The sequence below is a fragment of the Apodemus sylvaticus genome, chromosome 4 (assembly GCF_947179515.1).
Source record: "Apodemus sylvaticus chromosome 4, mApoSyl1.1, whole genome shotgun sequence".
NCBI classification, from domain to species: domain Eukaryota; kingdom Metazoa; phylum Chordata; class Mammalia; order Rodentia; family Muridae; genus Apodemus; species Apodemus sylvaticus.
The window spans coordinates 145,081,938-145,095,621 of record NC_067475.1 but is presented as its reverse complement, the minus strand read 5'-3'; positions in this window follow the sequence as shown (position 1 = coordinate 145,095,621).

The window sequence follows — 13,684 nt, the reverse complement described above, 5'->3', positions numbered from 1 at the left end:
ACACAACAGTCTAGCATCACTGTCATCAGAGAGGCTTCATCCAGTAGCTGATGGAAACAGATGGAAACCTTTGGCCAATCCCTGGGTAGAGTTCAGAGCTCAAAGGGTCTTGTGGAAGAGGTGAAAGAAGGATTGAGGGAGCCTAACAGTTCAGGGGCTCCACAAGATGACCTACAGAGCCAAGAACTTGGGTCCTTGATGACTCACAGAGACTGAACCACCAACCAAAGAACATGCATGGTTTGGGCCTAGGTACCTTGCACATATGTAAGAAATGTGCAGCTTCGTCTTCATGTGGATCCCTAACAATTAGAGTGGGTCTTTATCTGACTCAGACCCTGTTGCATGCCTTTGCATCCCTTTCCACTAGTTGGGCTGCCTTGTCTGGCCTCAGTGGAAGATGATGAGTTTAGTCTTGATGTGACATGAGGTGCCAGGATGGGTTGGTACCTTTAGAGAAGGGGAGAGGGAATGGGAAAATAGACGTGAGAGTGTGGTACTGGGAAGAGATAACAGAGGGCTGCTGCAGATGAAATATGAAGTGGATGAATAATGAAAGAAAGAAAGAAAGAAAGAAAGAAAGAAAGAAAGAAAGAAAGAAAGAAAGAAAGAAAGAAAGAAAGAAAGAAAGAAAGAAAGAAAGAAAGAAAGAAAGAAAGGAAGGAAGGAAGGAAGGGAGGGAGAGAGAGATGGAGGGAGGGAGAGAGGGAGGGAAAGAGACAGAAAGAAAGAAAGAAAGAAAGAAAGAAAGAAAGAAAGAAAGAAAGAAAGAAAGAAAGAAAGAAAGAAAGAAAGAAAGAAAGAAAGAAAGAAAGAAAGAAGGAAGGAAGGAAGGAAGGAAGGAAGGAAGGAAGGAAGGAAGGAAGGAAGGAAGGAAGAACCATGATACTAACTTGCAGGATTGGGTCATCAGCCCTCACAGTCCTCCTGATGTCAGCTTCGACTGTTCCTCTTTGACTGATCACTAGCAATCTTCCTTGGAGCCTCAGCACGAACCCAGAAAGGACTGTTGATCTGAGTCATGCTAGTATCTTCTAGAACTTCGAGAACTTCGAGAACACGAGTCCCAGTAAGTTAAGAGGAAATATCCTCCTCCCCAAAAAGCAGACCTGTTTTTGTTACCAGTAGTTGATCCTTTTCTCTAGTCACAAGAATATAAATTCTGGCGTACTGGCAATTCACCAACGCACAGTTAGCAAATGGCTTTTCTCCAGATTCACTACAAGATGCTGGGCAGAACACAGAAGAGGGAGCCTCTGCCTTTATAGAAACTTCAGTCTGGTGCATGGCTGCTATAAACGACTCTGAAGCAACTATGGTCTACAGATCTTATTGTTCAGGTCCAATCTAGAGAGTCAGCAGAGTTTCTTCAAGTAGACTGGCAAGTAATCAAACCCTCTCCCCCTCTGGCTGTGATTTCATTTTCCCTTTGTGATGACTGTAACCTGAATTGTCCCCTGAAATGTGTGTTTCCTGCCATCCAACTTCCATCCCACACAGCCAGGACTGGAGACGAAGGCTCTATAGCTTGTTTCTGTGATTGCAGGATGGCCACCTTTCAGGGATTCCACTCGTTCTCAGGAGTGCTGCAAACAGACACTCTGGGGGCTGAGTGTAGTTGAACCTGAAGGTGTATTCCATTACTCACTATCTGCTAAATTTGCTTTAGTGTGAGTATGTGGCTTACAGCATCATCAGACCATACAACGCTCTGAAAACTGTTGCTGGTCTTGATTTATTTTTCTTTTCTTCCTTGCTCACGGGTGCATAAGACTTACATAACCAAAATTCAGAATCAGCCTTCAGTCACACTATGTTGTTGATAAAAGAGACAGGTTTATTCTGGTTCAGCAAATGCAGTTAATAGCAGTGTGGCTTTCTGAATGTGCTTCTGAACAACACAGTCAATGCTGACCAGAATCTTCTTGTCCCCATGAAGTTTAATGAGGACTGCAGCCAGCATCAGTGGAAAACATTTTGCTGAGAATCATTTTCGGATAGTTGCTTTTGCATTCTTTCTTTCATGCTTTTTTTTTTAAAGCTTGGTTCTCAGCACACGTTGACAGGTTGGGCCAATGAGGGTCAGTCATTTGAACTGAGCTTCTCAGACCTGCTCCATGTTAACAGACTGTCAATGATCAGTGAGTTTGACTGCAAGTATCTAAGAAAGCTTTCTTTTTCTTCTTTTACAAGTCTAAGTTAAAGAACCAGTGTTACTCTTTTAAAGGCTTGTGAAGGGATTCCAGCTTTAAGAGAAGTGTACACTAAGTGTGTAATTTGCATTCTTGATCGAATAATTGTCTCACAAAAGTCCTCATGAGCACAGAACATCAAGATAGTTGTTAGCAACTACTCAAAGTTGGTCCTCTGGACATCACAGTGTGCAGCGGGTGAGTATGTTACATAGACCTTCAGTAGCAATGCTTCAGTCAGGATTCACATTTAATTTTCAGTCTGTGTGTGCATGTGTGTGTGTGTGTGTAAGTGTGTGTGTATGTGTGTGTGCATGTGTGTGTGTATGTATGTGTGTGTGCACGTGTGTGTGTGTGTGTGTGTGTTTAAAAAAACATAGCTTTTTATTAACTGGGTGCAAGAGTGAACTTACAATGATAACAATTGGTGGTGGCACAATAGTGATCTCCTCTTGTGGTGGTTCAATCTGTTGACAATAGTGAAAGACATTGTTGGATTTAAACAATCCTAGGATTTACTTAGAAAATAAAAATTGTGATGAACATTTTCATCAAAACACCTACATCTAATCATTCATTTTACTCTATTTTCTTATTGAGAAGTTGAGACACTTGAGCAGATGTCCTTTGCTGTTTGTGCCATACTAAATCTGTATATTTCTCCCTTAGTCTGCATGGATTGAAAATTGAGCTAATGAAATCATAACCTTCATAAATATTTGATGATAATATATTAATTATGTTTTGAACTGTGTTTTAAATGGTCTTACTTACTGTTTATCCTGTTCTCTTACAACATATTCGAACATGTTCTTTTGCTTCATTTGTCTTTGAAATAAATATTTAACTTTCGGAATGACATACTTTTGAGATTTCCTTGAGAAACATTTTTTTTTATTTTTGTTTTTTGTTTTTCTTTATTTGATATATTTTTTCATTTACATTTCAAATGATTTCCCCTTTTCTGGCCCCACACTCCCCAAAAGTCCCATAAGCCCCCTTCTGTCCCCCTGTTCTTCCACCCACCCCTTCCCACTTCCCTGTTCTGGTTTTGCCCTATACTGTTACACTGAGTCTTTCCAGAACAAGAGGCCACTCCTCCATTCTTCTTGTACATCATTTGATGTGTGGATTATGTTTTGGGTATTTCAATTTTCTAGGCTAATATCCACTTATTAAGTGCATACCATGATTAATCTTTTGAGACTGGGTTACCTCACTTAGTATGATGTTCTCCAGCTCCATCCATTTGTCTAAGAATTTTGTGAATTCATTGTTTCTAATGGCTGAATAGTACTCTATTGTGTATATATACCACATTTTTTGCATCCATTCTTCCGTTGAGGGATACCTGGGTTCTTTCCAGGTTCTGGCTATTATAAATAGGGCTGCTATGAACATAGTGGAGCACGTATCCTTATTACATGCTGGGGAATCCTCTGGGTATATACCCAGGAGTGGTATAGCAGGGTCCTCTGGAAGCGACTTGCTCAGTTTTCTGAGGAACTGCCAGACTGATTTCCAGAGTGGTTGTACCAATTTGCAATCCCACCAGCAGTGGAGGAGTGTTCCTCTTTCTCCACATCTTCGCCAACACCTAATGTCTCCTGAGTTTTTAATCTTAGCCATTCTGACTGGTGTAAGGTGAAATCTCAGGGTTTTTGATTTGCATTTCCCTAATGACTAATGAAGTTGAGTATTTTTTAACATGCTTCTCAGCCAACCAAAGTTCTTTGGGTGAAAATTCTTTGTTTATCTCTGTACCCCTTTTTTAATAGGGTTATTTGGCTTTCTGTGTGTGTGTGTATATTCTCTGTTCGGTCCATGGTATGCCTGCATCTATGTAAGTATATGTGTGTGTGTGTGTGTGTGTGTGTGTGTGTGTGTGTGTGTGTGTGTGTGTGTGTCAGTATGAGTGTGTGTATGTGTGTGTGTGTGTGTGTGTGTGCACATGTAGAGGTCTAAGGTAGATATGTAGAATTATACACCTTATTCCTTGAAGCAAACTTTCTCAAGCAAACGCGGAGCCCACAAATATGGATATTTTCAATAGCTAGCTTTCTCTGGCATCCCTGTCTCTGCCTTCTTAGACTTGGTTAACAGGAAAACTGCCATGGCCATTAGAATTTATGTGGGTTCTTATGATCCAAACTACTTCTAAAAAAAGCTTTAAACTACAGCATCATCAAGACCTAGAATTCACTGATTGGTATGATAAAATCATCTGAATTTCTTAATGTCCTAGTTACTATTAAATTTTCTTTTAACTGTCCATTCTCAAAACATTAGTTATATTTATACCCTTATAATTATATTTTTATAGTTGTACTCTAGCGTTGTTTATTAATATCTTCAAATGTTGCATGGAAACCATTAGTCAGTGATTCCCCAATGTGCTTTTTAAATTGTATGCTATCAAATGCTATTCCTAAAGCAACAAAATCCTTCCTCCACTTGAGTCTTAGCTACTTTAGTTGGAGCCTTTCCAACCCAGTTGCAGAAAGAAAATTTACAAGCAGAGTTGTCACTGACCCAGATCAGGTCCCACCATTCTCCAGCCTGCTTTATTGCAAAGAAACTCCTGTGGACCTGAGCCAGGATGGCTTCTACTGTGTCTCAGACATGGATTTGACAAAGAGAAGGCAAAAGAAGATTGTTGTGCAGAAGCTGTTTGTTTTCCAGCTCCCTTCTTACCAGGTCCCAATGGACCGTCATTGTCCCTCCACTGAGAGCAATAGAACCTCCAGAAATAACCCAGAGAAACACTCTCCTGTCATCACTGGCATGCACTGTTTCTCTGCAGACATCTCCTCCTCCTGTCTCCTATAGTCTTCCTGCCCACTCCTGCCAGTGGCCCCTTAGCCTTGGAAACAGAAGGGATTTGCATGTCTTCTCTGGGCTGGGCATTCCTGTTTCTTATTCTCTATTTATAGGTCAGTTCTGTGCACATACAGGAAGCATTAAGGGAACTCATTGGGTTTAAAAGTAGAACACATCAATATAGAAAGTAAAAGTGGTATAGGGATGGTGGAAGAACTGAAGAGAAGTGGGTGAGAATAGATTTTTAGCAAAAAAAAATTATATCCAAGTTTAAAATTCCTAGACAATGAACAAATTTAAAGCTTTAAAGAAATGTGTCTCTGCTTTTCAGACAGATATTTCTTCCTTTGTTTTTCCTCACTGAACTAAGCCTCCTTGATGGCATGGAGGACTTTGGGCAAGTCGGTTTACATCTGTCCCCTGAATAGTCTATCTGTCCAAGGATAGAGACCATGAAAACAAATAACTTAGACTAAAAGACCTAAAAGAAATGAAGGTGCCAACAAAGTCATGCCAGATTTCAATGTTGACTAGAACTGATTGAAGTTTCCCAGGTTTTTATCTGAGCTTCCTTCACATCCAATCTCAGCCTTTCTTCCAACAATGGCTCTACCCCGCCAACTCTGCTACATCCATCACCTGTGTGGCTGCTGCTTCCTCTCTGTGAGGAAATCAGATGTGACACTCAGAAACTTCAGATGGACAGCATCTTCTGTGAATCCTGGGGTGAACCCGGCACAGGTACACATGATTTCTGACCTGTGAGCCAAGGAACTGGTTAAGAGCCAAAGAACTAAGTGACAGCAGAGCATTTGCAATATCACAGAATAACCGGCCCAGGCTCAAGAATATCGAAATATTGGATGGCTCCTCAGTGAAAAACTATTTAAAAATAAAACTTACTGACTTGGGTAAATTTGTGTGTAGTTGCTTAATATAGATGATTTAATTTAGAGATGTGCTAAACTGTTTTAAATCTTGGGAAACTGGCTCTGCAAAGCAGACTTGGCTTTTCATCAAATACCCAGTATTTTCAGTTTCTCAGTGTTTTGTGGCTGAACTGTGTTGACAGATGAAAATCAGACCCAGCTTTTCTGCAGGAAACACTTAGGCAGAACAAAACAACTCCAAGGGAAGAATGTAATTTTGACACAAAGGCGAGTGAATACATTTTGTCAAATCATCAGCTAAGACGAGGCTTATGAAATCAATAAAATTGTAGCTCAGTTACAGCTATAGGCAAATGGTCCAATCACACTTTCCTGCCCTAAATAATAAAAGTGCATTTGTGCGTCTGATACTAGTGATTCCTAACTACTACTATGGGAGAAATAAATAGACGGGCGTCTTAAGTGTCATTCGCAGTTGGATACCATCCCCCCTCCAATGCAGCCAAGCTTCCTGCCCTCCAAACAGGCTGGAGAGTCACTTCTAACCATCTTTATTTCAAGTAAAATGGGTCACAAGCCCACGTTCCGACTTTTCCTGTCAGCAACAAGCAAAGAAGTTGCTGACCCAACAATCTCCACAAATAAAATTACCACAGCATCAGAAAAACAAAAAGGTTTATCATCTTAAGTTTCTTTCATTATAGATGATAGCATCAGAATAGCAAGGTGTAATGGTTTGGGGAGTTCTTTGTTTGCTTGTTTGCTTGTTTCCTCCCCAAAAAACGTTCTTGCAAATTTTCTTCAGGATGAAGGTACAATTATCAGTTACCATCTTCAGAAGTGAGGTGACATTAAAATGACTCAAAGCCGGCTGTATCTATTTAATCTTTACACATAGGCAACTCAGACACCATTCCTCTTTAATATCTCGACAAAATATTTTGGCATTGAATAGAAGAAAACAAACATTCATTTCCATTTATATTCTTAAATCTGCCAAGAAAATTGTGGGGTCCCCTTGCACCCATCTGTAGCCCATGTTCTGCAGCTGTATTTGCACACATTTGTGGTTAAATTCCATCTGTAAGAATCCAGGCATAGATGACTATATTTATCCAAGTATGTCTATATAACTCCTTTAATGCAAAGCTTTAGAAGTTTCCAAATCAAGCAACATTGATTATATGGTTACCAGATCATATGTCATTTTGTAATTTAAAAAAAAAAATTCTCTGCTATTGGTCACATGAAACTAAATTGCTGATTTTATTTCTTCACATTGGGGAATAAATGAAAGACAGGAGGTCATTGGTCATACATTACTCCAAAAGAAGGTCTGATGTTAACTAGGCTGCTGCAAACAACTCTTATTCATACATTCTCTTACTGTACTGAGCCATCTGCAGTTCGTCCAAACTTTTACATGACACAGCCTTAAAAAAAAATGTGTAAAACTGTATTTGAAGTGCGTGTGTGAATGAAGAGTTCACAGGAAAGCATCCAAGACAGAACACCAGGAAGTTTCTGTAAGGAAATATTTCTCTCTTTAAAATTTTGATTTTGATTAGTTTTCTCATATTATGTTTTACTAAATAATAAGATCTTCTGAAAAAAATTCTCTTTCTCATAAAACCCTTTTCCTGCTGTTTCAAATGGTTATTGGCTTAGGAAAAGGCCATTAGCATTTTCATCTGAACAGGGATGAATTCCAAATCATTTAGGATTTTCGCATTTATAATGTTTTCTGGCATGTTAACGAGTGTTACTGCCCTAGGTTACTCTTCTCTTAAATGCCAATTATTCTAAAAATAAAAGAAATTAAAATAAATGTCATCTGCACAATTATTTACGAAGTTCAGAAACACTATACCTTTCGAAAGACTTTCCTAACAGGCACTGCACCCACTCTATAATCCACCCTATCTTTTGGAATTTACAACATGCCTTAATCTAAGATCAGTGAGAAAGCAAGAGCTTGAAGGACAATTTTGAGGGGTGGGGAGATGCTTAGAATGTAAAAGCCTTTACTAAGCATGGCCAATATCTTGATTCAATGTCTGGATCCCATCAAGTCAGGAGGGGACAAAACCTGCAAACTGTCCTTAGACCTTTACATGTGTGCCATGGCTGAAGTCTCTCTCTCTCTCTCTCTCTCTCTCTCTCTCTCTCTCTCTCTCTCTCTCTCTCTCTCTCTCACACACACACACACACACACACACACACACACAATTTAATGAGAATTTTTTTAGTCATATCAACCATATAAATAGTAACAATAGTTAGCATTAATTTTAAGCACAGAATACAATTGATAAACTTTAAATTAGGAATTATCCAAAGAAAGGAATTAACTGAAAATCTTTAGACCAGTACTTACCTGTCCAATTTGGTGTTTGCCCTATGGGAAAGGCTGATACCATAGAAACTTTTTAAAGAAATGCAACCTATAAAGCTGAGAAGAAATTATGTCTACACAAAAAGGACGTCTTCCATCCCCTTTCTCACAGATATATTTAAAACTGAAATACTCAGAAGGAAGGAGAGGGGAGTTTGATACATTCATCCTTAAATGTTTCTCTACTGTTTGTGAGATCTCTCCTGAGAAAAATGTCCTTAGGAAGGTGATTTGTATGTATAAGCTTTTAAGCATTTTAAATTAATTAAATATCATTAAAACTGGCTCAAAGCCTAATACAGATATCTATAACCACAAAACAAAAGACAAAAACAAAACTGTTTCATAAAACAGACAAAACACTTTGTTTCCTCCACAGGGACTAGACAAGGCTAACCCCTCTCTCCATATCTTTTAAATATAGTAATTGAAGTTCTAGCTAGAGCAATTAGACAACATAAGGACATTAAATGGATATGAATTGGAAAGGAAGAAGCCAAACTATCACTATTTTCAGATGATATGATAGTATACTTAAGTGACCCAAAAAATTCCACCAGAGAACTCCTACAGCTGATAAACTACTTCAGCAAAGTGGCTGGTTATAAAATCAACTCAAGCAAATCAGTAGACTTCCTATACTCAAAGGATAAGCAAGCTGAGAAAGAAATTAGGGAAATGACACCCTTCAAAATAGCCACAAACAATATAATGTATCTTGGTGTGACTCTAACCAAACAAATGAAAGATCTGTATGACAAGAATTTCAGGTCTCTGAAGAAGGAAATCAAAGAAGACCTCAGAAAATGGAAAAATCATCAATACTCATGGATTGGTAGGATTAATGTAGTAAAAATGGCCATCTTGCCAAAACCAATCTACAGATTCAATGCAATACCCATCAAAATCTCAAATCAGTTCTTTATAGAGTTAGAAAGAGCAATTCTCTACTTCATCTGGAATAGCAAAAAAACCCAGGATATCTAAAAACTATTCTCAATAGCAAAAGAACTTCTGTGGGAATCAGTATCCTGGACATCAAACAGTACTACAGAGCAATAGTGTTAAAAACTGCATGGTATTGGTACAGTGACAGGCAGGTAGATCAATGGAATAGAATTGAAGACTCAGAAATGAACTCACACACCTACGGTCATTTGATCTTCAACAAAACCATCAAGTGGAAAAAACATAGCCTTTTCAACTGGAGGTCAGCATGCAGAAGAATGCAAATCAATCCATTTTTATCTCCTTGTATTAAGTTTAACTCCACGTGGATCAAGGACCTCCACATAAAACCAGACACACTAAAACTAATAGAAGAGAAACTGGGGAAAAGCTTTGAGGACATGGGCACAGGGGGAAAGTTCCTGAACAGAACACCAATAGCTTATGCTCTAAGATCAAGGATTGACAAATAGAACCTCATAAAATTACAAAGTTTCTGTAAGGAAAAGGACACTGTCAATAGGATAAAACAGCAACTAACAAATTGGGAAATTATCTTCATCAACCCCACATCTGACAGAGGACAATTATCCAATATTTATAAAGAACTCAAGAAGTTAGACTCTAGAAAACCAAATAATACTATTAAAAATGGATTAATCCCATTTTTTAAACAAAGATTTTTCACCTGAATAATTTTGAATGCTTGAGAAGCACCTTAAGAAATGTTCAACATCATTAGTCATTAGGGAAATGCAAATCAAAACAACCCTGAGATTTTACCTCACACCAGTCAGAATGGCTAAGATTAAAAACTCAGTAGACAGTGGGTGTTAACAAGGATGTAGAGAAAGAGGAACCCTCCTCCACTGCTGGTGAGATTGCAAGTTCGTACAACCACTCTGGAAATCAGTCTGGTGTTTCCTCAGAAAACTGGGCATGACACTTCCAGAGGACCCTGCTAGATCACTCCTGGGCATATACCCAGAGGATTCCCCAGCATGCAATAAGGACACATGCTCCACTATGTTCATAGCAGCCTTATTTATAATAGCCAGAAGCTGGAAAGAATCCAGATGTCCCTGATTGGCGCAATGGATACAGAAAATGTGGTATATTTACACAATGGAATACTACTCAGCAATTAAAAACAATGAATTCATGAAATTCTTCAGCAAATGGTTGGAACTGGAAAAAATCATCCTAAGTGATGTAACCCAATCACAAAAGAACACATACGGAATTCAGTCACTGATAAGTGGAAATTAGCCCAGAAGCTCAGAATACCCAAACCACAACCCACATATCAAATGATTCCCAAAAAGAAGGAAGGAGAGGGCCCTGGTCCTGGAAAGGGTTGATATAGCTATGCAGGGGATTAACAGGACAGAGCAATGGGTGGGTGGTGAATTGGGAATGGGCAGAGGGAAGAGAGCTTATGGGATTTATGGGGAGGGGAAAAACTGGAAAGGGAAAATCATTTGGAATGTAAACAAAGAATGTAGAAAATATAAATAAATACTGAAATTACATAAAGAGCTTTGAAAAGTTGTCTCAAGTAAAATATTATTATTTTACTAAAAATTAACACTCATAATTGTGTATTGATAAGAATATTTTTAAACTTTTTATTGGATATTTTCTTTATTTACATTTCAAATGTTATCCTCTCTCCAGGTCTCCCCTTTGGAAACCCCCTATTCCTTCCCTCCTCCTTCTGCCTCTACGAGGCTGCTCTCTTACCTACCTACCTACTCTGATCTTTCTGCCCTGGCATTATCCTACACTGAGGCATCTAACCCCCTTAGGCACATGGTTGCTCCTCCCAGAGATTTTCAACAAGGACATCCTCTGCCACATATGCAGCCAGAGCTCTGGGTCCCTCTTTGGCTTGGTAGTTAAGGTGGTCTGGCTAATTGACACTGTTGCTTCCCCTGTAGGGCTACAAATCCCCTCAGCTCCTTCAGTCCCTTCTCTAACCTCTCCATCGGGGACACTGCACTCAATCCAATGGTTGGTTGCAAGCATCTGCCTCTGTGTTTGTCAGGTTCTGCCAGAGCCTCTCAGGAGACAGCCATATCAGGCTCTTGTCTACAAGCACTTCCTGGCATCCACAATAATGTCTAGGTTTGGTGTCTGTATATGGAATGGATCCCCACATGGGGGCAGTCTCTGGATGGCCTTTCCTTCATCACTCTGTTCCACGTTTTGTCTCCACATTTCCTCTTGTTAGTATTTTGTTCCCCCTTGTAAGAAGCACTGATTCCTCCAACTGGTTTTCCTTCGTGTTGATCTTCATATGGTCTGTGAATTGAACATTGTGCATTCCAAACTTTTGGGCTAATATCTATTTATCAGTGAGTGCAAAATGTGTGTGTTCTTTTGTGACTGACTTACCTCACTCAGGATGATATTTATTTTCAAGATTCACCTATTTGCCTAAGAATTTCATGAAGTCATTTTTTTTAAGAGGATGACTAGTCTTCCACTATGTAAATGTTCCACATTTTCTGTATCCATTCCTCCATTAAGGGACATACGGGTTGTTTCCAGCTTCTGGCTATTATTAATAAGACTTCTGTGAACATAGTAGAGCATGTGTCCTTATTACATGTTGGAGCATCTTCTGGGAATATGCTCAGGAGTTCTATAGCTGGCTCTTCAGGTAGTACTGTGTCCAATTGTCTGAGAAACCATCAAACTAATATCAAGAGTGGTTGTACCAGCTTGCAATCCCACCAGCAAAGGTGGAGTGTTCCTCTTTCTCCACATCCTTGCCAACATCTTCTGCCATCTGAGTTTTTAAAAGATCTTAGCCATAAGATTAAAAATTCAGGAGACAGCAGGTGTTGGAGAGGGTGTGGAGAAAGAGAAACACTCCTCCACTGCTGGTGGGGTTGCAAATTGGTACAACCACTCTGGAAATCAGTCTGGCGGTTCCTCCGAAAACTGGGCACCTCACTTCCAGAAGATCCTGCTATACCACTCCTGGGCATATACCCAGAGGATTCCCCACCATGTAATAAGGATACATGCTCTACTATGTTCATAGCAGCCCTATTTATAATTGCCAGATGCTGGAAAGAACCCAGGTATCCCTCAACAGAAGAGTGGATGCAAAAAATGTGGTATATCTATACAATGGAGCCATTAGAAACAATGAATTCATGAAATTCATAGGCAAATGGATGGAGCTAGAGAACATCATACTAAGTGAGGTAACCCAGACTCAAAAGGTGAATCATGGTATGCACTCACTAATAAGTGGTTATTAACCTAGAAAACTGGAATACCCAAAACATAATCCACACATCAACTGAGGTACAAGAAGAAAGGAGGAGTGGCCCCTGGTTCTGGAAAGACTCAGTGAAACAGTATTCGGCAAAACCAGAATGGGGAAGTGGGAAGGGGTGGGTGGGAGGACAGGGGAAGAGAAGGGGACTTATGGGACTTTCGGGGAGTGGGGGGGGCTAGAAAAGGGGAAATCATTTGAAATGTAAATAAATTATATCGAATAAAAAATATAATAAATAAAAAAAAGAAAAAAAAGAATAAACAATAAAACATATTTGTAGTAGTCATGCAAAAAAAAAAAAAAGATCTTAGCCATTCTGAGTGGTGTGAGGTGGAATCTCAGGTTTGTTTTGATTGGCATTTCCCTGATGACTAATGATGCAAAATATTTTAATGAATCGTGAGAAATAAACCACCTTAAAGCAACTCCGTTTGAATTCCCCTTAAGGATCACACACAGGCATTAGAGTCTTACTTAGTCAATACTACCAAGTAGGAAGACAAAGCAAACCTAGCCTATTGCTTCTGAAGGGGCTTAAAAAGAGAGAATGGGGGGTTTAGAGAATGTGGCATGGCATTGTGGGAGAAGCAGGTGCCCAGGAGGGCCTGTGCCCAAGAACCTCTTCCCCCTGAGGGACCACACACACACAGAGACATGGTATAGAATAGAGTTTATTCAGGGCAGAGGATGGGAATTAATGGTATAGTGGAAGTAGAAAAGGAGAGAGAAAGAGAGAGAGAGAGAGAGAGAGAGAGAGAGAGAGAGAGAGAGAGAGAGAGAGAGAATAGAGAATAGATAAGTAGAGCCCAGCCATGACCAAGTGGAGAGAGGGGGGAGGGGAGGGGAGGAGAGGAGAGCTCAAGAGTGGCAGAGAGATGGAAGTGCCAAGAGGCAAGAGTGATGAGAGAGAAAGGAGGGGCAATTAGCCCCTTTTATAGTGGGCCAGGTCTATGGGGCAGGGCATATCTGGCTATGGCCAGGTAAGTGTGGGGTGGAGCTTAGACAAAATACTAAAAGCTTCACTTCTACTATTTTTTAAAGTACAAATAGAAAAGATTAGTGAAGAGTAATGAGCTAGTTTGCCTCAACTGGGAGGGACAAGAGGATTGGGTACCTGTATATTTGACTTTAAATCAAAAACAAG